Source organism: Castor canadensis, chromosome 4 (genome assembly GCF_047511655.1).
Source record: "Castor canadensis chromosome 4, mCasCan1.hap1v2, whole genome shotgun sequence".
NCBI classification, from domain to species: domain Eukaryota; kingdom Metazoa; phylum Chordata; class Mammalia; order Rodentia; family Castoridae; genus Castor; species Castor canadensis.
Window position 1 is genome coordinate 28,233,223 of NC_133389.1, and position 26,349 is coordinate 28,259,571.

The 26,349-nt window shown below is 40.6% G+C and overlaps 1 long non-coding RNA gene across 2 annotated transcripts in view; it reads right to left on the bottom strand.

Moving 5' to 3' along the window:
• Positions 1-2,676: 2,676 nt before the first annotated feature.
• LOC141422475 (uncharacterized) overlaps positions 2,677-26,349 on the bottom strand; it is a 30,579-nt gene continuing 6,906 nt past the window's right edge. Inside the window, exon 3 of one of the 2 annotated variants that reach the window (XR_012447037.1) lies at positions 2,677-2,881. This is a non-coding gene — a long non-coding RNA (uncharacterized lncRNA). Of the gene's footprint in view, positions 2,882-19,680; positions 20,032-26,349 lie in introns of those variants that run through there. The other variant, XR_012447036.1, reaches the window with a different exon arrangement.

Here is a 26,349-nt window from a genome sequence, read left to right on the forward strand (position 1 = left end):
GCTAACCTGCCAGTGCATAGGCCCTAGAACCAGGTACCAGCTGGGTGAGCGCAGACGAGCTACTTAACTTCTCTGTGCTTCAGTTTCTCGGGCGGGGATGTAGAAACTGCACTCACAAGCAATCCACTGTGAGGACTAAAAGCTTTACTGTGCACATGGCACCTGGAGCACTGCCTGGCTCTTACCAAGCTCTGAGGAGATGCTAAACTCACCGTCACTCTTGGGTCACAGATGTGGTGGGAAGGCCAGGGGCACTCAGGGTTGGAGAGGCACAGCACCATAGGTTTCATGTTATACCTTGTGTTCCCGTTCCCAATCTGGCTCTGACTGCCTTCTCATTGTTAGAAATAAAGTCAGTGGTGGTCCATTTTCAAGGCAAGGCATTTAAACCCTGGCCGCTTGCTTATGTATCAGCTTGTGGCTGTTGGGGGAGGGCCAAATGATAAGGGAACTTAAACTGGAAGGGGTAAATCACGATAGAATGAAAAAATGGGTAGAAACTGTGTACAGAAAGCACAGATCTTCATGCCACAAAGGGAGATGGATACCACTTCAAGCCCGTTTCCAGAATTTCACCAATCCCAAGAGAGGCATATTTTTAAATAACCCAATAGGAAATTTAGGTGACTTACAGAAAGAATGTACACCCCATAGTACTCAGCCAATGAGGAGCCGGGGGAGGGACTTGCGCACTGGAGAAGATAATGCTTGCAATCTCTTTGGGTGTGCTTACTCACAGGGCGCCCCATTTTGCAAGACAGCCATTAAAGTCTTGCTTTCTGTGTAGTCCGTATGTTTCTGAGTGTATTGTTTGAGTTTGGACTGGTGTGCGTATGTCTCATCATAGCTCAGGTCCAACACTCACTTGAAGAAGTACTTTTGCATGGTATATCTCTCACCAAAGCTTTCCTACTGACCCAGGCTCTGCATATCCCTTGGCAGGAAATTTCCTTTCAAACCTTAAAGCTATGAAATGTTTGAGGAATTCAGCTGGAGGAGCAGTCAGCTGTCCACAGCAACACGAACACTGTCTATTTCCAGTTGTCTCAAGGTGGAAGCGATGCCCGGTCCTTAGTAGCTTTGTTCTATTTCAGCCCTGATGTTTCGGATGTATGAACCCCATCCCCATGCAGCTGCGGGATGACCCAAAAGAGGGAGTTTCACTATTTAGGGACAAACTCATTAAAATGCAACCATTTTGTTGTCCTTTTTGCAAAGAAAAGAGGAACCAAAGCATGTGGCTTAGAGAAGTTTTAAAAGTTGGACCTGATCTCTGTCCCTCCCCAGTGAACGGTGACTCACCCTTTCTGGATGTTTCTTCCTTATCTATAAACTCATTGTGCTGTCTTCCAGAGAAATGGCAGCTCCACTCTCTTTGAAATACACTAGAATGAACAAACCACAAAAGAAAAGGTCAGCAGGGGCGTTGGTGGCTCATGCCTGTCATCCTGTCTACTCAGGAGGCAGAGATCAGGAAGATTACAGTTTGAAGCCAGCCCAAGCAAATAACCCTATCTCGAAAATAGGGTTATAAAAGGTCTGGTGGAGTGGCTCAAGGTGTAAGCCCTGAGTTCAAACCCCAGGGTCAAAAAAATAAATAAAAGGTCAACCATGACATAACTACACATACAGTGAAAAAAACATACATTCAGCTGGGCATCTTTCATCTTTTTTCTTCTTTCATACATACATGCATGCATACTTCCTCCAGCCAATAAATATACTGCTTGCTCAGAGATACAGCACTGTGCTAGATGCCAAGAGCTCTCGCTGCAGATAGAAAGAAAACTGAGCCAAACGGAAGGCGAGCACTAAGGTCTGATATCATTTTCCTTTAATTCGTAGCAGTCATAGATTTGAAAATGTAAATCGGTGTTCCTGGGGACTGTATAGTGAAGAATTTAACCTTGCCTAAGAAAGATCTGCTCATTTCCCCGCTTCTGGGAGTAATGTCCAAGCTCTTGGAATAGCATACCCGACAGGAACGTTTTTTGTTTTCGGGAGAGCCTTGGGCCACCCGAGATAGTCTCACAGTGTGATTTAAGGAGGGACTTCGGATCACGTGGTATCAACTCCACATCCACAGGGGCTGGAAACTGGTACCAGTCACAGGGGCAGTCAACCATGACTAGTGACTGAGCCCTAACAAAAGCTCTGCACACTGAGGCTTGGGTGAGTGTTCCTGGCTGGCACTACTTTGTGTACTGTCACACTCTGTTACTGGGGAAAGCAGCACTGTTCCTAACCCCACTGGAAAAGGACATCCAAAGCTCCTTGTTCTGCCCCATGTGCCACTTCCCTTGGTTGATTTTCATCTGTGTCCTTTTGCTGTAATAAACCATAACTGTGAGCATAATAGTGAGCTCTGAGTCCCTCTAGTGAATTATCAAACTTCAGGGTGGGCTTGGGGACCCCCATGCTGCTACAGGTCGATGGGGTAGTGCAGACATTCCTCAGTTCTTTGGGTACACTGTCTAAAATTAGAACATGTCTCAGCAGTAGGAAAAAGAATAAACAGGAAATAAAAATACAGTACAGAAAGAGAGTTTACTGTGAGAAGAGAAAGGCTTTTGTTAGAAGTGACAGGTGCCCAGAGGCAAGATGTGCAGGAGAGAAAGCCTGACTACATAAATGACAATAGCACACCTGGAGAGGTGAGGAAGGACTCACCTGAAATTTTCAAGGCTTGGGGTTTCATTATCCAATAGGGCGGGGCTGCTACTGTTATCCAATAGAACAGCACAAAACCAAGGATTCCTCTATGGCCCCTCCTCAAACGTTTGATGACTGCACAGTGGCGGCTCAGGTGTAGGAAGTCATAGGTTTGTGCTTCCGAGAAGGTGAGGCCAGGTGCCTGTGTGTTTGATCCTCTTTGTCTTTCCTGGTGTAGCATCACCAGTGGAAGGTCATATAGTGGTCGAGGAGGAGGAGGAAGAGAAGAACAAGAACCAGAAGAACAAGAATAAATAAATTGTGATGCTTCTCAAATATTCCTGAGCATTACAAAATAAGGAACACTTTTTCTCTCCTTTTTTTCCCCACAAATCCAGCATGACAATGATGCTAAAAAGCTGATGAATGTGGTGGATGCACATGTTTTCCTGTGTACACATTGCCTACGTGTCAGATGAGATGCTTTGTTCTGCAAATAACAGAGAAAAAGTGACTTAAATGTCAGGGCATATTCTATTAATGCTAGCAGAAGTCTAGGGGTAGGTGTTTCCATTGTTGGGTCAGGCATTTGATTGAGACCCTAAGGCACCACAGCCCCAGGGGACCTGTCCTCAGAGGTGATGGGAGAACAGGTGTAGCTAGGTAGATCATAGAACCAAAGTCAAGTCCAGAAGTCAACCTGTGGGCCCATGGCTCTGGTTACTCACTCCTACCCTGAGCTCCTATGTGTTCGTGCTCTGATTGGAGGCGTGTATTGTATTTGTTTTAAAATGTGTTGAATATTCAGAGGGTCCTAAATGTACTGAAAATGTAGTGTCTTCTACAACTGCTATTTCAAATTGGAGGGGAAATGTAGCCTCGTGTTCTGGGGCAGGGAGGGGAGCTTGAGGGGAGAGAGAGAGAAGAGAGCACATTACTAGAAGAAAACAAGGATGAATCCTCTTTATAATCTTGACATGAGAAAAACTCTTTCTCAACAGGATGTGAAAAATGCAAGCAATAAAGGAAACATTTGATGAATTTGACAACTTTAAAAAATTTATAAACTGTTTGTATAGAAAAAAATAACCTGAAAAAGGCAATATCAAAAAATCAAAACCTAGAAACATTGTAAAAACTTATAACACATATGATACTTAACAGGCTACATTTCCCTTTTCTGCAAATCATGAGAACTTTGGACAAGTCAAAGGGCAATCATTAAGAAAAAAATCCCCACCATCACTAATACTTCACACCAGAAAATCTTGTTCTTGTTTTATTTGCTCCTTTGCCTGCTAGCTAACACCCAGGGTCAGTTATGGTATGGGAACATGGACACATTCATATTTTTGTAGATAACTTTTTTAGGAGGAGGACTTTTCAAATCCATTCAACTTAAAATCTGTACACCTATTAGCAGAATCCTTCCTAGAAGCATCATTTGTAGTTTCACAAAGCTGAAATACTCACTGACAGAGGATGGATGAGATGAATTAGAGTACATTTATTAATTCAACCAATTGTCGATGTCTATCATCTGATGAAGCTCGCATTCTTGTGGGAGGAAATACAGAACAAATAACCAAACAACCATCCATCCAAGGTTGGTGGTAAATGCTTTGAAGGAAATAAACGTGATGTGATTCAAAGTATGAGATGGCAGAATGTAGACCAAGTGCCAAACCCGGCCTGCACTTGTTTTTCTATATGGCTTGTGAGATGAGAGTGATTTGTATGCTTCCTGATGGTTGGGAAAAAGCAAAAGATGACAATTATCTCATGCATGTAGACTCTGATTGGAATGCAGCCATATCTATTTGTTGGAAAGTGCAGTGGCAGACTTGAGTCATTGCTGTGGAGTTTGTTTGTCCCCTGTCCCACAAAGCCTAGAACTTTTACCATCTAACTCTTTTCTGGAAAAGTTTGCTCACCTCAGTTCTTGAAGGAATTAATCATTGAGGGTACAAAAAAATGAAGACATTAATGTCTATACCAAAACTTATACACAAAGGTCCATAGAAACATGCATACCAGACCAAAAGTGGGGGGAAAAAACACAAATGCCCATTAACTTATGAATGGCTAAACAAAATGTGGTATATACATATGATGGAATATTATTTGTCCATGAAAAGGAATGAAGTAATGATGCAAGTAACAACACAGATGAACCTTGAGATCCTGATGCTAAGTGAAAGAAAAGCTTCTTTCAGGAAGGACTATATATTATATGATTTCATTTACATGAAAAGATAAAAACAAGCAAATTTGTAGATAGATAGTAGATTGATGGTACTTGAGGGTGAGTGGCCATGGGCTATGTCTGCTATGGGGTTTATGAAAATGTTCTAAAATTGATGGTTGTTCTGTTGTGATTATGCGAAAAACTAATGAATCACACACTACCAATGGGTGAATTAGGTGATGTGTGAATAATGTCTCAACAAAGCTGGGGAGTGTAGATGGGGTTGGGAGTTTCAGGAAAGGCCTCTTTGAGGAAGTAAAGGGTTTTTTTTGTTTTTTTTGGTTTTGACTTTTATTTGTTTTTGAGATACACTATGTAGCCCAGGCTGGCCTTGAATTCACAATCTTCTTGCTTCAGCCTCCTGGGTGCTGGGATTACAGATACTAGTCACCATGCTAGTCTAGGAAACAACATTTTAATTAAGACTTCAAAGAAGAAAAAAGCCAAGAGGAAAAATGTTCCATGTAGAGGAGAGAGTAAACATTAACCTTGAAGCAGGAAGAAGCTGCCTTGTCTGAGAAACAAAGCCAAGCCTGGCTGCAACATGTCATCCTGGTTTAGATCATGTAGCCCTGTGGGCTCTGAGCAGGACTTTGGGTTTTATTTGACATGTAATAGGGAACGACACTGGGATGTTTCAAGCTAGAGAATGACACAATCTGATGCATGTCTTAAAGGATGACCTGACTACTCTGTGGATAAAGAAGTGTGGTAGAACAGGAGTGTAACAGAAGGTAGGGGCCCGCCCCTCCCTGAAGTACTGGGACAGGACTCAAGCATTGTTAGAACACTGTTGAATACTGTTAAAGATAAGACTTTGTTGTAAGCACCCTTTTGAAAGTTTCTTTTTCCTTTAAATGTACTGATATGTTGGGGGCTGGAGAAGGTTGACTACTTAATTGACAGCTGTTAAATCCTCTCCCCAGGCCCTTAAGCACAGGACTGACAGGCAGGCAGTCCACAACTCCATCTCCTGAGGGCACTGCCCCAGCAAACAACTTGCACTGGACTTTCTGCCACCACAAGCCTTGTTGCTCTCTAGCCAACTCTGCAGCCATTTTCAACAAGGCCAGAGGAGGAGCACTTCCTAGTGGGCCAGCAGAAGACCTGTGGCCATGATTGTTACAAGCACAATGCTTCATTTGCATGAAAGGACTGCCATGATTAGTACAGACATTCTTGTCACACCTGCAAGCAGGTTGCTTGGCTCATTTAGACAGCAACCAAGAGACCCCATCCTTTGCTGCCCCCCCCCCACTGGGTGTTGCAACAGCAGGTCCAATGATCTGCCTGGCCTACTTTGAATTGTTGTCATAAATAGAGCAGCTGAACTGGTAATACAAAGAAGAGAAGAGCAGTAGTGGCAGAGGTGGTGGTGGAAGGCAGACAGAGCAGCAGGGGGAGCCAGAAAGTGGTTCCTTCAGTAGTGGGAGTTGTTCCTTCAGTAGTGGGAGCTGTGGCAGGAGTGGCCTCAGGACAGCGGTGGTAAGGTGAGTATGGATCAGTAGCAGCAGGAGCAGGGCTTGCTTCTGAGGCAGATAGGGACCACACTGATGGAGGTAAAAGTGGCAGCAGAATGGCTAAAGTCACCAGGGGGCAAACAGACAGAAGCAGCAGATCATAGCAAGCAGTGGCAAAAATGAAAATAAAACTGATAGCCAGCAGCTGGTGGCTCACGCCTGTAACCCTAGCTGCTCAGGAGGCCGAGATCAGAAGATCATGGTTCAAAGCCAGGCAGGGCAAATCGTTTTCGAGACCCTATCCCAAAAAAACCCTTCACAAAAATAGAGCTGGTGGAGTGGCTCAAAGTGAAGTCCCTGAGTTCAAGCCCCAGTACTGCCAAAAAGAAAAAAAGAAAACTGAAACTGACATGGCCAATCTTGGCCTGTGGCAGGGAAAGGGAAAAAAAGACATTGACTGGCAGTGCTGAAAGTAAAAGCAGCATCTGCCATTTGGGATGGGTGGCAGAGAGACACACACACCTCTTGCCCTGGGTCCCAGACACAGGCACAAAAGAACTGTAACACTTCAGACCTCAGGTACAACTCCGAGGCCTCCACCCTAGCTGTCACAGACCCAGGGCTGCCCGCCACTGCCCACTGTCATCCACTGCTACTGCTTGCAACACCCCCTGAAAGCCTGGAATAACTGAAGGAGCTTCCCCTGCCTACCCACAATTTCTAACTGGGTTCAGCAGAAGGACCCCAGCCAGCTAGTTTGTGACAGGAGTAGGAAGCATGCAAATATGGTGGGAAATTTGACCTCATTTCCCAGCTTCCCCTATGGTTCACACCTTACATAACCATAGTTCAATGATCAAACCAGAAGGCTAACATTGCTGTAATACTGTTAGGTAAACTACATACTGTAGTCAAGAGTCCCCAGTTTTTACATCAATGTCCTTTTTCTATTCCAGGATGCTAGCCAAGATCCCACATTAAATTTATTTTCTTCTGTGGTTCCAGTCTTTGACAGTTCTTTAGTCATCCCTAGTCTTTGACCCCTGGATTTTGATCCCACCAGCCGGGTAGTGCCATTTGCTGTGATGGGAAAGACTACGATAGGTCAAAGGAAAAGGATAGGCCTTGGAGGCAACTGAGGAGACTTAGGAGCTCAGATTTGGAATATTATTGCTATGGTTTGAATGTGTCCCTCAAAAGCAGGTATCTGAATCTTTTCTGCCCAGTCAACAACGGTGGGTCGGAGCCGAATGGGGTAGGGCCTAAAAGGAAGCTTTTAGGACACGAGGGTTCCACACTCTTTTTTTTTTTTTTCGGTTCCACACTCTTGAGTGGATTAATACCAATTCAAATAGAATGTGAGGCTGTGAGTTCATGAACATGGCTTCTGCCATGTTATATGACACAGCGAGGCCTAGGAGCTGAGCAGGTGCTAGTGCTGTGCTCTGGGACTTTCCTGTGTTATAGCAGCCCAAAATGGACCTCATGAGACAATTGTGTTTTATGCTTCCATCATATATCCAAATATCATGTCAAGGAGGCATTTAAACCACGGGGCAAGAATATCAGTAGCATACCTCTATGCTTTTTAAATGACATAGCTGTATATAACTGGATACATTTCTTTATTTTTATGTTCATGAGATAATTCCGGAAGTACACAAAAAACCTGATACCACAAATTTTATCTGGGGATGGGCAATGAGTGGCTAAGTGTGAGAGAAAGAATTACTTGCCATTGGTTATTTTGTTGGTAATTTTTGACTTCTATATCATGTGCTTGTACTACTTATCAAAATAATAATACTGGAGCTGGGCACTGGTGGCTCATACTTGTAATTCTAGCTACTCAGGAGGCAGAGATCAGAAGGATTGGGGTTTGAAGCCAGCCCAGGCAAATAGTTCAAGAAAAAAATCCATCACACAAAAAAGTGCTGGCAGAGGGCCTGCCTAGGAAGTGTGAGGCCTTGAGTTCAAAGCCCAGTGCTGAACAAAAAAAGAAAAAGAAAGAAAAGGAGAAAAAGAACCTAACCATCTATGGAAAAAGCCCAGTCAGTGGCAGGTGCAGGAGACTCTGGGAAGGGCAGCCTTGGGGGTCCCAGGGAGGAGAATGCCTCTGTTTAAATACAGTGCAGCCCCCTACCCAATTTAGAATTATCTATGGTTAATTCCATAGGAGATTGGATTAGTTTGATCTTGAGCCTCTGGCAAGTGGATTATAAAGATGAGAGGGGGTAATGGCTGCTAATAAGTGACAGGTGCCATTTCCTTGGGTTGAGAATATTTTCCTTTAGAACTCTTACAGACTTTAGAAAAAGGTGAGCAGTCCTGATACCTGGTCTTGTCTGCCTTTTGCCAGTAGCTAGTGGTGACCTTGGACAAGAGCCTCCATTTCTTTGGGCCTCACAGAGAAGTAACAAGCTCACAGATTCATTGTCTCATTCATTCTGCCTACACCAGGGTGTGTGTGTGTTTGGAAAACCACCTCAGAGCAATACAAACCCAAGGAAGGCACTGGGGGCCAGGAGAGCTCACTGAGCAGTAAATCTCTACTGCACTAATCCCAGTAAAGCATATGCTTAATTAGGCAAGGGTGTGTTGGACTTCCAAAGCACAGATAATTGAAATCAGAACAGAGGATGGCTGGTTTTCATCTTTATTTTATTAATTGATTTATATATATATTTTGTGGTACTGGGGTTTGAACTCAAGGCCTACACCTTGAGCCACTCCACCAGCCTTTTGTGCGTGTGCGAAAGGTTTTTCATAGGGTCTCGAGAACTATTTGCAGAAAGTTAGAAAGTTTGCAAATTATTCAAGTTATTCAACTTATACTTAGCTGTATTAATAAAATATAGTATCCATTAATAATGAGGGTGTTTCATTGTGACAATTCCGTATGTGAGTGCAGTGTGCTAACATTTTGCTAAGTCAAAAATAAAATTACATTTTAACAAAAAAAAGGTACTTAAGGGCTGGGATATATCTGTGTTAGAGCACTTGCCTAGCAGGTACCAGGCCCTGGGCTTGATCCCCAGCACTGTCAAAAAAAAAAAAATCATTAAATTAAATTAAAGTGAAAGTTAAATTAAAAAAAGAAAATGTAGTATCACTTGTGGGTTAATATTGAACTGATGAAATACTGATATTCTATCAATGTATCTCTCACATTCTTCATGAGCACATCCAGACTGGACAGTGGGGATGCCAAAGACTTCCCAATAAACAGTATTCCTGTCTCCTCTAGTTTAAGCTTGCTAATTGCAATAGGCAAATCCACCAGGCTGGACCTGAACCTGTCACAGCTGGAAGATGCCTGGCCTCTTGGGCTTCCGTGCTGGCAATTGTTGCTGAGGTCCCCAGTAGTTTCTGCTGGCCCCCTGACTGCAGCACTGTTGCTTTCCCACCAGGCATTTGGCTTTGCTAGTCACAGAGAGGTCAGAGAACCTGGAGTGCATTTGCCCAGCTCCTGCCAAACCTGCCTCGGCCTCCTCCGGGCGGAGTCCAGGTTCCTCATACACAGGACTAGGGAACTAAGCCTCAAGTTCTTGGGCTCCCCCAAACTTATGTGAATGTTGAAGTGCCTGCCCGTGGGGAGGAGAAAACAGAAATCCTGGAATCTGTCTTTCTTGCACTACAATCATCTTTGTCCTCTGTTCTTAACACCTGAGCAGGAGGAGAGGTCTGTCTTAGGCTCTCCACTGTCTCTGTACCAGGTCCCCCAGTCCTTAGGTCAGCAGACCTCAAAATCCAGCTACCACAGGCAGAAGTGGAAGAAACCACATGCTAGGAGTCATCCTGGATTAGTCCTTGGCGTGGTTAAAGGGAGCTCTAGGAATTTGGCATTCTTGTTCCTCCTGACCAGGTCTGTCTCTCAAGACTTTCCCTATTTTGGATATCAGAAGCAAATTATTAACTTTCTTTTTGTTACAGTAAGAACTCTATCTGTCCCACCTATTCCCCACCCTCATCCCACCCCATCAACAGCTCTCCCTCTATTTATCGCATATAGATTTCATGGGTGGATTAAGGTAAAGTCAAATGCACAGCACTAGCACCACTAAGTAAAAACGTATACTTAGAAACATCATTCTACATTTCATTTAATGTGCAATTTTGGGGGCAACTAGTAAGATTAAATATTTTAAAGACATGTCTCATGTTTATAGAAATATGTTACATTTTCTTATTGTTTTATAATAGTTCTTTGTAGTAAAGCTATTAACTCTGCCTTACTTATTGCATAATTATTCTATACAATGTTTAACTCTCTCTCTCTCTCTCTCTCTCTCTTTTAATGTAGTCCAGGCTGACCCTCAAACTCTCAATCCTTCTCCCTCAGCCACCTGAGTGCTGGGATCATAGGCACATGCCACACACCTAGTAATGTTTTTGTTCTTATAACATATTTTGTGTAGATAGATATAATATTCTTACATTTCTGTTTATTTCATATGTACTCCACCTATATTTTCTAACACATTTTGTTCCTCATTAAAATTTTATTTTTCCCTTTACATATTGGAAATTTACTTTCAGATATAATGTAAGGTGAAGATCTAACTTGGTTACTTCCAAATTGCTAATTTTCCCAGAATCATTTGATAAGCATTCTAGAAGGTAAATGTTTGTACTGCCGTATCTGGTACAGATAACTTACTTTGTGTTTTTCTCCCCCTAACTTTTTTTGAATGGCAAATACTTTTAACCTCTTGTTTCCAAAGGAGTGGTTCCCCTTTGGAATAATCTCTTCAGAAGGCTAAGGATACTTACATTGCTGGAAAGTTCTTTTCTGACTTCCTTTGGAAATTTATTTTGGAAGCAGCTTTTGAGCCACATAGAAAACCAATCTTGTAACCTAACAGGGCTTTTTTTGGACCCACATTACATCCTGCAGTTTGATCACACTGGCTTTACCAGGTAATGTGGTGCAAATTTTTTCTCCAAAGAAAAAATGCACTTTTGATGCATGTTGAAGACAGAAAGTAGGCTGGACCTTGGTTCTCCTGTGTTTGTTTAAAATCAGTCTTATGCCTTAGTAGTTGCATTTGGTCAGGGGTGTGTGTGCACACACACACATGAGGTTCAACCTTCCTGTTCTGTCTAAACAACTGTAGATACAAACCAAAGTCCAACATGGGCAATACAAGCAAGAGAAAAAGTCTGTGCATCTGGAAAGGAGATGACCTTCAAAAGATACTGGCCCCTAAACAAGCTCAGTGGGCAGGAGGGACTCCTCCCATCTGCCTCCAGGAAGAGGCTCATTGGATCCTGGTGCTCAGCAGAGAGAGTGTGTAGTTCTTGGAACAAGATGAACTCTGTATGTCAGGAACAGAGCTCACAGTTCCGTTTAATTTTTTCCAAGGCCCTACACATTTCTAACAAAAATATTGACTAAGGGGAATAAATGCCAAAATGGATAGCGCTCTGAATTTTATACATATCCCAATTTTCTAATTGCTACAGCTATGCCAACAATGCATACTGAAAGAGTGCCCCAGGAGGAAGAGGTCTCAGAACACGCCACAGGACAGGATTGCAAATTTCAGTGATTACCAACAATTAAAGTGGGCAGTCAACATGTAATTTTCTTTTTAGGCATGGACATAGAAAAAGAAACAATTTTCTGGGTTGGAATAGATAGAAACAGAGCTAGTTCCTTTTCTCTAAAAAACCATAGTTGATCAAGTTGGGATTGATGCTAATACATCCTCCCCTATTTTGCTTTTAAAATTGAGGGACATAGAAATTAGTGAAATTAAATTCATAAGCAAAACAGAGAAATGTTTGGCTTGTAGAAAAACAAGAAAGTGAACATTCAAGCAATGGGAGAGGCAGGAACACAAAGGTGACTCTCTAGGACAATTGAAATTATGACCCCAGGTAAGACTAGATCCATGTTTCTCTGTTCTGCATTTGGTCTTTTCCCACACATTGACTTAATTCTGCCTCACTGCAGACTAGCTTTTGTTGTGTGTCAGAGCAGGTGTCTGTCCTAAGCTATAATGCAGAGGCACTGTCCACCATATTGCTTTGAATTTGATTGTCAAAAATCCTGCTGTTGGAGTTGCTGCTTTCATGCCAGAAACAATGTAGATTTCAGCAATTCCCTTATAGATAAATATAAAGGGCCTCGAGAAAGGGCCACTTTTTAAAATTTGCTTCTAAGTGCCATATGGGATCATGGTGGACCACAGTGGAACCATTCTGATTGGTTCAGGTCGGTTAGGGGTCCATTCCTGGACCAATCACCTAGAGCCATAAGGTTAAGATCATCTAATAATGATATAGCCCTTATGGGAAAGGCAAAGCACTCTGGAGAGAAGGGATGCACCAAGTAGTTCAGCTATTACTTTTCCATTCTTCCACTCTAGGTGTTTGGTGAGTCAGTTCTACATTTTCTCTTTTCTTTGAAAAATTTTCTTGCTTTGCTCTTCTTCTTTGCTGAATTTAAATTCTGATAGGACCACAGCATATGCTTCAGAGCCAGGGCAAATAAAAATACTACTTGTACCTTTAACAAATAGTTAACAGGCACATCAATTCATTTATTAGGTGGTTAGTCTGAGTATAAAAATCTTTGCTGAATATTTTCTTGACTTCTATGGTATCCATGCAAGATTATTTGACCCATGTTGTTTCTTTTGGGAGGAGATCTAGTTTAAAAGACTTGGGCTGGCAGCTGAATTCTAGTCCTAGCTCTTCCACTAATTAGACAGCCCCTGCCCCTTAGGATGTGCTCTTAAACTCTGTATTTCTGTCTACTCTTCTGAAATATGGGAAAAATTAAATGTACCCAGATCTAGCTCAGAAAGCTGTTATGAAGCCCAAAGAGTAAAATCAATGAATGTGCTGGTAACATAGGCAATATAATAATCTGTATTAGAATATCAAGGCTAATTAATCTTCAGCCATTGATCCTAACATGACCCCCATCATCAGAAAATGACAGCTGCTTCCCATTGATGGCCCACTGGGGTTTGAACTCAGGGCCTCACACTTACAAGGCAGGTGCTCTCACCACTTGTGCCACTCCACCAGCCCTGTTTTTATGTTGGGTATTTTCAAGAGAGGGCCTCTTGAACTATTTGTCAGGGCTAGCTTCAAACTGAGAGTTATATGATCTCTGCCTCCTCAATAACTAAAATTATAGGCGTGAACCACCAGTGCCTGATATGATTTTTCAATCTAAATAGCATTTCTGATTATGGATTTTTATGATTTTATTAGGTGGCTCTTGTCAAAGAACTGTGATGTGGCTGTTATATTGGAATTGAAACCATGAGTAGTTGAATCGATAGTCCTATATCACATCAAAGATAAGAGCCTAAGGGAAGACTGACATTTTTCTAGTATCAAATCATTGTGGACATTGAGATACATTATCCAATAAAATTCTTTAGCCTTTTCTTTATCCTTATTTATCTTTACTCTTTGCATCATTTTCTACTACATTATTCTTATTAATGTTGTTAGTAACTATAGTTAGCACTTACTGAATCCTAGTAACTACTTGCTAAGGTAATATTACTACTTGCTAAATATTTTTATGCATCCCATTCTATGTTTAATATATTATCCAAATGGTTTCTTCCAGAAACCTCATCTGATAAGCACTATTACTACTGTCTAACAAAGTAGGAGAAAAGGCAGGGGCCAAAAACAATGGAGGTGGAAATCCATGTTTTCCTGATTTTTGCATTTGCTTGACTAAGAGATGAAGTGATGCCTGGACAATTGCTGCAGGACCATAAGCATCCTCTTGCCACCTTGTCATTGGCTTGGTAAGTTTTACAGCTACCATCATGCCTTGCATACAGCAGGCATATGATACATGCCAAGTTCTTTTAATTAATTAATTTATTTTTATCATCTTATTATTGTTATACTGAGATACAATATGACATTTAAAAAATTTCTTATGCTATATCATATTTGAACTTACCCCCCATCATTCTCCTTTATCCCCTCCCTATTCCTGGAATAGTTTCAATAGGTCCCATTTTTCCATTCTTATACATGAGAACATACTATTTCCACCACATTTACCTTCCTACACCCTTTCCTTATATCTTCCCCCCTCCCACTGATATCAGTTCTCCAGACAGGACCTATTTGCCTTCTTGTTCTCCGTTTTGTTATTTTTTTAAAGACCTTTTTGTTTGTTTAAGATAGCTGTACAGGGTGTTTTCTTGTGACATTTGCATTTATACATGTATTACAACCTGAATTGGTTCAGGTTGAATAGGTTCCCTCTATTTTTCTCCTTTCTATTTTAGTCTCCTTCTTATGGTGATTTCAACAGGTTTAAAAAAATTCTCTCTCTCTCTCTCTCTCTCTCTCTCTCTCTTTCTCTCTCTCTGTCTATATATATATATATATTGTTTATTTATTTTTTTGCTGTACTGGGCTTGAACTTAGGGCCTTCACCTTCAGCCACTGCACCAGCCCTATGGTTGTGAAGGTTTTCGAGATAGGGCTTCAAACCTCAATCTTCCTGATCTCTGCCTCCTGAGTAGCTAGGATTATAGGTTGTGAGCCATTGGTTCCCAGCAAAAATTCTATATTCATTCTTGTATAGGAAGTACATCAACCACATTTACCATCTTAACTTCCTTCTTTTACCCTCCCTCTCTTGTATGTAACCTCCCCTTAGTGTGACCTGTTTTTCATAATATTGCTGTATTTGTTTTAGGTCTATATTCCACATATGAGAGAAAACATGTGCCCTTTGGTTTTCTGAACCTGGCTAACATCACTTAGAATGATGTTCTCCAGTTCCATCCATTTATCTGCAAACGACAAAATTTCATTCTTCTTTATGGCTTAATAAAATTCCATTATGTATAAATACCACATTTTCTTAATCTGTTCATCAGTAGTGGGGCATCTTGGCTGTTTCCATAGCTTAGCTATTGTGAATAGTGCTGCAATAAACATAGGTGTGCAGGTGCCTTTGTTGTAACCTGACTTACATTCCTTCAGGTGTATCTCTAGGAATGGAATGACTGGATCGTATGGCAGTTCTTTTTTCAGTTTGTTGAGGATCTTCCATACCATTTGCCATAGTGGTTGTACTAATTCACATCCCCAACAGCAGCATATCAGGTTTCTTTTTCCCCACATCCTTGCCAACATTTGTTGTTGTTTGTGTTCTTGATGGTAGCCATTCTAACAGGAGTGAGGTAGAATCTTCATGTGGTTTTGATTTTCTGCCAAGTTCTTTACAGGCATTAACTGACTCCTTGATCCTCATAACAAAACCCAGAAATACAGGGCTTCTTATCTCAATTTTGTGGAAGGAAAACTTAAAGTTTAGAGAGGTCAAAGTGATTTATTCCAAGTGGCCCAGTCAAGTCAGGGACCCATATTTTGAGTGTGTCCCCCTCTGCTAAGTCCTTACCCTACAATGGGCGCCTCTAGGGCCCTGATATTGAATTCAGAGTTTGTGAGGCCTGGCTTGCTTGACCCTCTCAAGCTTAGGAATTTCTGCTGTCATTTTCTCTCAAAAATCCAGTTTACCTTCCAACAGCAGAATTTGCTAAACAATCTTTTGGATCATTTTTCTTAGTTCTGTTATTCAAATCTTCTATATTCTTTCTAATTTTTTTGTCTGCTTGATCTAGCTGTTTCTAAAAGAGGCAGGTTAATGTTCCATATTGTGATTACAGATCTGTCGATTTCTCCTTGTAATTGGATCAGGTTTGTATTATTTGTTTTGTACTCCAGGCTTAGCTGGCCTCAAATGTGAAATTCTTCTGCCTCAGGCTTGTGAGATGGGATTACAGATGCGTGCCACTATGCCTGACTGGGATCAGTTTTTATACTGTATATTTAAATTCTGTACGGTTTTCTTTTCTTCTTTCCTTTCCTTCATTTATTTATGCTTTTGTATGTGTGCTAGGGATCAAACCTTGGTCCTTGCACATGCTAAGCAAGCACTCTACTGAGCTACATTACCAGCCCTTGGTTTTTTGAGACAGAATCTCACTAATGTAGTCTAGGCTTGAACCTCCTGCCGCACTTCCTCAAATGATGGAATTACAGGTGTGTACACTGTGTTTTCTTCTTACCATAGCTTTGTTTCTTTGTCTCTATTCTAGACTTCTATATAAAGATAAAGTTTTTTATGGTCTCCAGTTTTAAACCCCCTTTTGGGGAAGCTATATCATTTTAAATATTTAAAGTGATGATTCTAAATGTTGAATTTTTATACATCCAATTTTAAATTTTATAAAATAAATTATTCAATATTTCTATCCTTCTTAAAAAGTGATAAGAAGAATACACTTAGGCCAGGGGTAGAGCTCAAGCAGTAGAGCATTTGCCTAGCGTACACAAGGCCCTGGGTTCAATCCCCAGTACCACCAAAAAAAAATTTACCTATTAAATACTGTACCACAATCTTCTTATTGTTTAGAATATTAATTTATTCTCCTTTTAAAAACATCATCATTTATTTTGTTTTTTATTATAGTCAGTATTAATTAAGCTTATGGAAACATATTTTCTCATTCTGTGTTCACCATCGTTTTGTATTCCATGCTTTTACTTATCTTTTATTTTCTTCTTTTCTTTCTCTTCTTTCTTATTACTAAATTGAAAGACTTAAGTATTCTTTTTTTTTGCTAAGAGTTTGTGAATGATAAACTCTATCAAATTATTTGTGTGTATGTTGCCATCTCTTGAATGACAACAGAGATGGATATAAAATTCTAGTTTACTAAATATACTTTAATGCATTTTGAAGATACTATTTCATTGTTATTTTAGCTTATATTGTTGTCAACAAGACACCTGCTGTTGCTTTCATTGTAATTAATTTTAGGTGAGCTATCTTTTTCTCTCATAAGTTCTTAAAGATTTCTGGTGTATTTTCAGTTTTTTGCAGTTTTACTGTGAAGTATCTAAGTGTGGGTTTAGTTTTCTTTTTCTTATGTGATACATACAATACACTTTCCAGCCATGGACTTTTCAATTTAACTAATTAATTAATTTGTCAGTACTGGAATTTGAACTTAGGACCTTTACACTTGCTAGGAAAGTACTCTCCACTTGAGCCACACCTCCAGCCTTTTTGCTCTGATTATGTTGGAGATAGAGTCTTGTTTTTTTTTGTCCAGGCTGGCCTTAAAGTGTGATCCTCCCAATCTCAGCCTCCCAAGTAGCTAGGATTATAAGGCTTGAACCACCACGCTTGCCTTCAACCTACGAGTTTTGTCATTGCATAATTCTGGCAAATTTACAGATACGACCTGTTCAATTATTACCTCATCATTTATTATTTTTTTCTTCTGGAACTCTTAGGAGATGCATAGTTTCTTACCTTAATGTATGTAAGACTTTTATTGTACTGTGTCCTGTATTCCAAATGAGTTTGGTGATACTGTGATCCAATTCCTTAATTTACTCTTTAACAGTATCTAGTTCTGTCCTATTATGTATTTAACTTCAATTTATATTTTTTATTTCAAAATACCTAATCAATTTTGTCATACATACAGTTCTTATTTCTGCTTCTGTTCCTTTTTTAAAAAGTGGATTTTAGCATGCTACACATACTTATGTTTTAGTCTTTTTCAGGAAAACCTCTAAGATTTATTGAGCAAATTATATTTATTTATTTCAGCTCTGGGGATTGAACCCAGGGCCTTGTGCATGCTAGGTAAGAGCTGTACCACTGAGCTCCAGCTCCAGCTGAGTAAATTATTTTTAATTAATTGCTTTGGATGTGGTTCTTCTTAGTGTTATCCTTGCTTTCTTCAAATGCTTTGCAACAGTCTTACACTTTTTTTCTGTCTCTTTCCCATTTAGTAGGTTTGTGAGCATTTCCTGTCAGTTCCCCACCCCTCACCCAGCATCTCAATGTTCTGAGTGCTTCAGATCCAGGTGCCAGGTGGCAGGAGCTTACTGCAGTGCCTGCTTGTGGGGTTATGTTTCTGTGTCCTGCCTCCCTGGGCTTCCCTCCTGCCATTATCAAAGCTGGATACTTACACATAAGTCAACAGCAGTTTTCTTTTTTAGCTTCCTTTCATATTCAGGTAACTGTTCCACCTGACGTGGAGTCCACTTGGTCCCCATTGTTCTGCAGCAGCTGGATAGCTGTGGCTGCTGCCTGCAGACACCGAGCCCAGCAAGCTCTGGGATGTGACCCTGTCTACTTCTTGGTTTCTATTTTGTTTCTGGGTTATGAAGGTTTTTATCTTGTTTCTGAACCCAGTTGTGTTATTTTGGTTTTCTTTCTGTTGTCCTCTATTACAGCCATCTTTTTTTTTTGCGGGGGTGGGGGGAAGGAGGGCGGGAAAGGGATGCTTCAGAATTTACTCTCTCCACTGGAAATTTTAACTCCATAATTTTACAGTGAAAAGCACTCAGAGAAGGAATATTACTCAGGTTTAATCCTAGTGTGTGTGCTTACTTATTCATATTTTGCTTTATTCCATAAATGATTTGAGGAGTTTTTATACAACACATAACAAAATAGTAAAAGATAACTAAGCTATTAAAAAGTAAGATATAAATAAAATACTAAAATACTAAGAAACATAATGCAGAGTTGGTCTATATTTGCCTCCGAGCTTCCAGTTAGCCAAAGTGAATAAACACTATTACTTAGTCCTCTTTTTCCACAAAGAAAACCCTTCCCACTTCTTTGAGAGAAGTAAAGGTTTTTTTTTTTTTTCTGGCAACAAATCCTAAATAAATTTTTGAGTGCTGGGCGCCAGTGGATCCTGGCTGTAATCCTGTAATAATGCTTGTAATCCTGGCTAGATGGGAGGCTGAGATCCAGAGGATTGTGGTTCCAGGCCATCCCAGGCAGGAAATTTGCAAGACCCCATTACAACCAGTAGCAGGGAGTGGCACATGCCTGTCATTCCAGTAATAGTGACAAGCACAAAATAGGAAGATCAGTCCAGGACAGGTTGGGCAAAAAATGAGTCCCTATCTCCAAAGTAAACAGAGCATCGCTCCAGGACAGCTTGGGCAAAAAATGAGTCCCTATCTCCAAAACAAACAGAGCAAAAAGGGCTGCAGGTATGGCTCAAAGAAGTAGAGTGCCTGCCTCACAAGCATGAAGTCCTAAGTCAAACCCCAGTATTGCCAGAAAGAAATCTCCTGGGTGCATCAATAGAGTGTCCTCAAGAGAGAATGCTGAAAGGTGAGGTAGATGATACCTTCAACTTTGCTACAACCTAAATGAGCAAGGTTGACTCTTGTAGGTTCTGCTAATGAAACCCCCACAAATAATGTCCGCTCAGCTAGCAAATGGCAGAGTTGAGGTGAACTCAGGAATGAGCGTCACCAGATGTTCCTTTAAACTTCACAGTACTTCCTGCTCTCTAGAGATCTAAAATAGTCCCATGTCTAAACCTTGTATTAGATCACTTTGGCCAGCATGAAGTAAGACGTGCATTTCCTTATTAGTCGTTTTATTGTTACAAATGACAGGAATGCAATTTAAACCAGCTAAAGCAAAGCAAAATAAAATTTTTTACAAGTTATTGACTCTGAAACCAAACTGCCCAAGTGCAGAGTAAGAGGAGATCCAGATGTTGAGAGAACTGACTGTAGGGGGTCTAACACCACCAGGATCCTCTGGTCCTATCTCTGCTTCTGTCTTTGCATTGCCCTTACTCCTTTCTCTCTTGGGATGGCTGCAGCCTTACCATCCTGCAACCAAAGAGAAAAGAGAGCGCTTCCTCAATGGATCAAGTTACAGCAATCCTTGGGAGGATCCAATCACTCTTCTAGAGGTGGTTTTATCCTTGGTCTTGACCTCTTAATTTCTTTCTTTTTTTTTGGTGGTACAGGGGTTTGAACTCAGGACCTCATACTTGCTAGGCAGGCACTGTATACTTGAGCCATTCCACCAGCCCCTCTCAGTTTCTTGATCCCTCATCTACAGTGATTTTACCCTTCACCTCACCATGTCACACATTCCTATGGCCACCCCCTAAACTTTGTCTTCAATAATAACTACATAATCTTAATGTCAAGTGTCCTACTCTCATCACTACCTCTAGTACAGCAACGCCAACATTCTTTCACCTCGCTGGGTCCTCTGATCCACTGATTCTATCACTTTTCACGCCTATCAACTCATGATGACCTAATTTTCTCCTTACCTGGTCTGACAACTGTGGTTCATCATTTTCCCAATTTGATTCCCTCAGAAGCTGACCCTGAGATAAAGATTTGAGTGCAATTGTTCATCTGGGAGGTGATCCCAGGAAGCATTGATGGGGTATGCAGAGTCAGACAAGGAATGGAAGGGAAGGAATACAGGACATTCATTGAGCTTGCGTGCAGAACACACCTCAGGGGTATCCCAGCTACTCCCAGGGGCATGAACCTCCCATGGAAGTCCTCAGGTGGCGAGTTGCAGGTGCATGGCATGGAAACCGACATGTTATGATTTGGGGATCATGGAGACAGGGCAGGGTCACTCTTTTGGATACACCTTTGCCCATGTCTCTATACATTGTACTCCCTAGCAAAGTCCCTGTCCTGTTGAACCCCCATCCCTGCCTACTCCAGGCAGCTCAATGTGACTGAAAAAGCACACAGATGAGTTGATTAGTCTCACATTAAAATATCCATCAAGGTCAAGTGAGTGTCTAGTTAATTCCTACTTAACCTCCAAGGCATCAATTTCAGACTTCATAATTTTTTGTCAAACCTACAAAACTCTTTCTTCTCCTCAATGTGGTTCTTCCTGCTCCTTATTTCACTGAAGCAAATAGATTTGTGAGAACACTTCCACATGCTTCTGACTGCACATCTAAACACCCATTGAAATCTATGTAGATACTCTCTGCTTCTCTTGAGATACCATAGGTCAGAGTTTTGCCACCTTTTTTTTTCATTATTGCCCCTTAAAAAAAGTCTTTTTTAGATAATTTTTTCCTAATTTCCATCCCATGACAATGTACTACCACAGATATACTGTATACCTCTCCACATGTGTCTGTACTCCGCACATAAGCAGAGTAAGAACAAATTTTTCCCTCACTGGGAATGCATGCAATAGGTGAACCATCCTTACTTTTGTATTAGGCTAGACCCCCTACTGTGTCCTGGGTCCCATCCCCTCAGGAACTCCATTCTTACCATTGTGTGTTCTTTCTCCTATGTCATCATTTCTCCTTTTCTACAAGACCTGTCCCTTCAATCTACAAAAACGTTAAGTGCCCCATCTTATTAAAATCCCCCATTAAACTCGAATCTCCCTTCACTAGTCTGTCATTTCTATTTCTGTTCTCCTTTACAAAAAAAGAAAAGACTGTGTGTAGATTGTTGGCCAGCATCATCCAGCAGGCATGTGAGTGAAGATGCCTCTAGATGGTGCCAGCCCCAGCCCCAGGTCTTACAAGGGTTTTCCATTCCCTCCACCCAGAGACAGAATGGACGTGCAAAAAGGATCCCCCAAGGTCCTCTCAGAGAATCCAGCCCCATTTCCACTCAGCTGAAGTAGGTGGTTGCCCATGTGTCTATGCTTGGTGTGCATTTCTGTTTTCACTTCCATTAGAAATGTTTGTTGTGGCTTTTTGATCTTGGGTAGGTTATTTAACCTCTGTGGGGAATTCTGCTGTTCATGAGAAAAATAGCTTCTTTATGAATTACTGGAAGATTAAGTGAAATGAAGTGAGATTTAAGAACCTTAAGCAGTTTCTTAAGGAAACAATAGACATCGCCTGTCTTCCTCTCCCAGATCTCCTGTACACCACCTCCCATATTCTCAGTTGAACCATTAGTTCATCAAGGAAAGGAACCATGCTTACCACTCTTTACATTCTTCATAATCCCCAGGTGGGACTTTGCATGCAATGTTTAATAAATGCTTATTTGTAATTTTAAAAAATATTTTTGGCAATTTGAACTCAAGGCTTCATTCTTGCCAGGTGGGTGCTCTACCACCTGGCCCATTCTTCTGGCCATTTTTGCTCTGGTATTTGGAGAGTCTCACTTTTTGCTCATGCCACCCTGGACCATGATCTATTTTATGCTTCCTGCTGTTGCTTGGATGACAGGTGTGTGCTGCCATGCCCAGCTATTGGTTGGGATGAGATCTTGTAAGTTTTTGCTCAAGCTGGCCTGGAACACAATGCTCCTGATCTCAGTCTCCCAAGGAGCTAAGATTACGGTGAGGCACCTGTGCCTGACTTGACTTAGATGATTATTTAATACACTCATTGTTCTGCCCTCAGTTGGACTGGAAGATACAAAGATTTCCAGAGCAAAAGTAATTAAGAATCTTCTTAAAATTTTTTTACGATAAAAAACCACATTTTACAAAAAAAATTAAAAATCTTAATTTTTGATTAAGGGGTTGAAGACCCCTTGGTCTTCAATTTGGTCTTTGTGAAAGGGTCTTTAAAAATATAGCATTAAGGGTTGTGGATGTAGCTCAGTGAAAGAGCACTTGCACAGCATGCATGAGGCTCTGGGTTTGATTCCTAGCATTGCAAAATATATGTATGTGTGTGTGTGTGTGTATATATATATATATATATATACACATACATATATAATATAAATAGTAAAATATATGTAGTGTATATAGTGTAGTACTATATAGCATATGCTACTTAATATATTCAGTAAAAGTTTAAAAAGTACATAGTACCATAGTGTGTATATATATATATACTAGTATATATATTTATAGCATATATATATACTATATATGTGTATATGTACTATACTACCACTGAGTTATGTATGGTAATACCATATACATTTGGGGCATGCTCTTTAAGAATACTTTTTGAATAATGGGGACTTTGGCTCATGGTACCTTTTTTTTTTTTTTGCAGAATTTTTGTTGTTTTAATTCAGGGCCTCATGCTTGCTAGGTAAGTGCTCTATTTCTTACACCATACCCCCAGCTCTTTTTGTTTTATAGTTAGGGTCGCATGTTTTTGCCTAGGCCAGCCTCCCACCTCAATCCTCCTACCTCTGACTCCCAAGAAGCTGAGATTATAGGCACATGTGACCACACCTGGCTTGTTTGTTGAAATAGAGACTCACTAACTTTTGGCCTGGGCTAGCCTTAAACTGACATCCTCCTATCTCCACCTTCCAAGTAGTTGGAATTAGAGGCATGTTTCACTATACCCAACCTTCTTGGCAGCTTTTAATTGAAGTCACAAAATGCCATTGAAGAGGCAATTGTTTCATTAGTTCAGTGAAATATAGTATATATTGGTAAGCAATTACAATAGTAGTGAGGCAATACATTTGCCAGGTAAATTTAGGATGTCAGTGTCCACTAATACTCCATCATAAAAATCCTGGCATAATCTTGTAAACTGTTGGGATACATCAGAAGGATAGAGGAAATTTCATAACAAAATTATAATTTTAAAAATTATTAGAGGGCTGGGGACATTGCTCAGAGGTGGAGCACTTGCCTAGCATGTGCAGGGACCTGGGTTTGATCCCAGCACTGCAAAGAAAGAAAAAAAAAAAGCAGTAGACAAACATACATGAATGATCACAGCAGTATTTTTCAGAAGTAAAAAGTGGAAAAACCCAAATGTGTATCAACTGATGAATGGATAAGCAAAATGTGGTATGTTCATATAATCAAATATTATCTGGTTCTGAAAAAAGAATGACATACTGATACGTTACAAGATGGATGAACTTTGAAAATATGCTAAGTGAGAGAAGCCATTCACAAGAGAAAAAAAACCACATTGTATGATTCCACTTACACAAAATGTTCAGTATAGGCAACGTTATAAAAACAACAAAAAAAAGATGAGTAGGTGGCTAAAGCTGAGGGTTTGGGGTGTGAATGCTAACAGTATTGGGTTTACATTGGGGGTGATGAAAATGTTAGTCTGTGGTGATGGCTACCGAGCTCTGTGAAGACACTAAAATCATTGCATTGTATAGTTTAACTTATTAAATTTTATGGTATGTGAAATATATCTTAATAAAGCCACTTTAAAGAGGTTGGAGAGAACAGTTGTCACAAAATTAAACTTGAACAGGTTGTGAAAAAATAATTTTTCTTCATAATAGTCCTACTTTGTGCTTCATGGTAAATGAAAAAGCACATCTCTGGGCCTTTGAAACTCAGATCAGAAAGCCCCAGTCAGTAGTGACTACTACTGGGTGAGAAGTCATGGTTACAAGATGCTAAAAAGATGCCAATGAAGCTGATGCTGTGTGATCAACTTGGGACAAAGCTAGAAATGAAGTGAGTGAACAGGTGATTTGAAGGATGCAGGGCAATTAGGAAGGAAACAGCACAATTACATTACAGTGTAAAAACATTGCCTGGACAGCTTGTAGAATATATGGATGTGTTTAGAGTATAGATGTCTCTCTGTTTGCTGTCATATTGAGGAATCTTGGATTCCAGTACCAGAGTAGTTGGCTGTGGTTGGAAGGAGTCTGATCTGGGGCTTAGAACACCCAGGTTCTAGTTCTGGCTCTAGTGTCAGCTCATTGAGAAGGAGTCCCCACTTTTGTCATATTCATAAAAAATCAGCTTTATTGAGACATAATTCACTTACCATGCTGTTTACTCATTTCAAGATTTAATTCAGGGGTTTCTGATATATTCACAAAGCTGTGAAATCATTTCCACAATCCAATTTTGGATTTTCATTATCTCAGAGAGAAACCATGTACCTGTGACTGTCAGTTACTCCCTATCCTACCCCTTTGCTCTCTAGGACCTCACTAATCATTAATCTACTTCCTGTCTTTACAGACTTGATTATTTTGAATGTTTCATATAAATGGAATTATATACCATGGGACCTTTGTGCTTGGCTACTTTCACTTAGCATAATATTTCAAGTTTTAAGATTCATCTATATGGTAGTATGCCATATCATTCCTTTAAATGGATGAATACTCCATTGTATGATGTGCCACTTTTGTTTATCCATTTATCAGTTGGTGCACACTTGGGTGGGCTCCAGTTCTTGACTTTTAGAACTAATGCTACAATGAACATTTGTGTACCAGTTTTTGCATGGACATCTATTGCCATTTCTCTTGATGTAGTACACCTAGGGGTAGAATTGCTGGGTTATATAGTTATTGTGCTTAATCTTTTGAAGAACTGCCAGATTTGTTTTAAGGCAACTTCATCATTTTACATTTCCCAACAGCAATGTCTGAGGGGTTCAATTTTTCCACATCCTTGACAATATTATTTTCTGTCTTTTTGACCATAGCCACTCTAGTAGGTATGAAGTACCTCCCCCCAACATTTTTGTGTCCTTAGTGCCCCAAAGACAATCTGGCCATGAGTAAATGTCCAACTTATTTGTTGAGTGAGCTTGAGAACATGGTGGACATTCGCCATTGGGGTTCCCTAGCACTTAGCCCCTTTTCCTGTTTGGAGAATTCTCTGATTCCTGGAGAGAAGCAGATCCCAATTACAATATAGGAATCCCCTCCCCAAAGGTCAGCTCTTTTCTTTCCCAGCCCTGCCTGCAAAGTAGAGCACAGAACGTATGCCTAACAGATATGCCTCAGGCTTCAAAGAGGGAGCTGGAGAAAAGCAAAGTAGGTTTGGTGGAAAATCCATTCTGTTAGCAATAGCAGGCACTGCAACATTTATTTCTAGGAGCAACAGTATTGGTTTTGTAGTGGAATCCTATCCGGTGCCACCAAATTGAAAGTGTGAGCTGAGGTATCCTGTGTGCAATGGTCATGGTCTGATGGTTGCTCCTCCTCTGCTCCAATATGCTGTGCTGTCTTGGCTATCCCTGGTTACCGTCCAGCCCTCTTTAGTCTTTCTTTTTCTGGTTAGACTGGGGTTTGAACTCAGAGCTTCAGGCTTGCAAAGCAGGAATCCTATCACTTGAGCCACTCTTAAGCCCTAGTCTTATTTTTGAAGTGTATTTTTTCTGCAGCCTTCTTAGCAATTGTATCACTCACCCAATATTCTTTCCACAAATTCCCTTTTTCTGTAAATCAGCGAATATCAGATTCTTCTTTTGCTTCCAACTAAGAATG